The sequence below is a fragment of the Plectropomus leopardus genome, unplaced genomic scaffold (genome assembly GCF_008729295.1).
Source record: "Plectropomus leopardus isolate mb unplaced genomic scaffold, YSFRI_Pleo_2.0 unplaced_scaffold18922, whole genome shotgun sequence".
Classification (NCBI taxonomy): Eukaryota; Metazoa; Chordata; class Actinopteri; order Perciformes; family Serranidae; genus Plectropomus; species Plectropomus leopardus.
This window is the reverse complement of record NW_024620411.1, coordinates 1-1,895: the sequence shown is the minus strand read 5'-3', so window position 1 is coordinate 1,895 and position 1,895 is coordinate 1. Positions and strand designations below refer to the sequence as shown.

The window sequence follows — 1,895 nt, the reverse complement described above, 5'->3', positions numbered from 1 at the left end:
ACTACATTTTTGTTTGTTGAGGAGGAAATCATTGACGATTATTGTTCCATTTCCTTCATAAATACAAAAAAATGACAGTAACTTGTTGTGTAAACTGAGGTCATGTGGGGTCGGGGTCATAAGGTCACCAAAGCTGCACAGGTGTTTTTATTTCTAGTTTATTCTCTGGAATAAACAGAAATTTTGATGCTTGAAATGTGATGCATGATAGAGGGAAGTCGAGCTGATTTTAGTCCCTGGACAGGTAAAAAAAAATGACAGTAAAAATGACTTCTGAGTTATGTTTTTAAACTCCACTCTGCATCCTACATCTTGAGTTGTTGCTGCTCAGGAATTTCTGTTTTTATTTGACAGGTATAATAAACTAAAATTTTGACACTTGAAATGTGATACATTATGCCAAGATATAGAGTTTGTAATGTGTTTAAAAAAAGCGGCAGAATTACCAGAATAATTTAATCAAATTTGGTTATTTCTTGTTGCTGATGCACACTGCACAAGTGCTCCTTCAAAATAAAACATTTATTGTGTTCGTTAGGTTTAATTTCTTGCATATCAAATGCAAAAGCTTTATATGAAGATTATATGAAGAAATAGTGTATTTCATTATTATTATTATCATTATTATTATCTGGGGTGGAACTGGCACACAGTTTTGGTTCATGGTTGGCTGCTGAAAAACAGCTGATTGTTTTAAATGACACCAAACTTGCTTTTTAACCCTTTAAAATCTGAGAAAATTGGCTTGATTTCTTTCGTAAATATGGAAAGAAACTATGAAAGAAGAAATGACCAAAACAATTCCAAGAAAATAGCAAAAAGTGTAAGAAATCACCTGAGATGTTTGAGAAAAAGATGAAAAAGAAAATATATACAAAACATTTGTCCCTAGCTTTTTAAAAATAATTTAATCTAAATCCACTTATTTCTTGCAATTTATGTGCATGTTTTTTAGAAACCTGGCAGCACTTTTCTCAGAGTCCAAAGGTTTAAATACTTGTGAGAAGCATCAGAAAGCAGCACGAGTAAAGTTAAAGTGAAGTCGCTCCAGGTTTCAAGGGGTTAATCAGTCCTTTCTGCAGATTTCGCTTCATGTTTTGCTCTGTTTTGGTTTATTTTTGTTTTCATGTTATTGATCCACGATTATTTGACTCTTTGTTTGCTCTCCACAGGGAGACGCTGGACCTCAGGGTGGTCGTGGATCCGAGGGCCCCTCTGGAGCCCGTGGTGAGCCCGGTAACCCCGGACCTGCTGGCCCCGCTGGACCTTCTGTGAGTACAAACGATAACCTTCAGTGACTCTTCAGTGAAATCAGCTTCACGATGACGTCACAGCAGCAACATCCTCCTTCATACGAAAATCTCCTCCTCTCCTCTCAGGGAAACCCCGGAGCTGATGGAGCCGCTGGACCCAAGGGAGTCCCTGTGAGTAACACTTTCACTCCACGTGCACGTCAGAGTTGAGGGTTTGAATCCTGCTCTGGCTCAAAAGTTTGCAGTGAAAAAGCAGCCTGTGTCTCAGTGACCCATCATGTTGTCGGTGTGTGCTGCCCCCTGCAGGGCGCTGCTGGAGCTGCCGGAGCTCCCGGTTTCCCCGGACCCCGTGGACCCCCCGGACCCCAGGGTGCTGCTGGTGCCCCCGGACCCAAGGGTAACACTGTGAGTATGAAGCTCTGTCAGAACTGTCTAAATATAAATATCTATATTCTGACATCTGTATTCTGTGATGGACATCATTAAAAATGAGTCTACATATTGTAAAGTGAAACTACTGAATCAGCACAAAACATTGTACTGCACATTTTTGGGTGATATTTTTGCTAAAGTATGCATATTTTCTTTTTATATATATATTCTTTTTACTAACACAGATATTTTCAATTTGTTATTTTTTAT

General features: G+C 39.0%; 1 long non-coding RNA gene across 1 annotated transcript; it reads left to right on the top strand.

The window, feature by feature from the left end:
* The first annotated feature begins 1,172 nt into the window (after positions 1–1,172).
* Positions 1,173–1,657, top strand: LOC121965180. The gene is made up of 3 exons (XR_006107460.1): positions 1,173–1,271; positions 1,380–1,424; positions 1,560–1,657. It is a non-coding gene; the product is annotated as an uncharacterized LOC121965180 (long non-coding RNA).
* Positions 1,658–1,895: the final 238 nt, after the last annotated feature.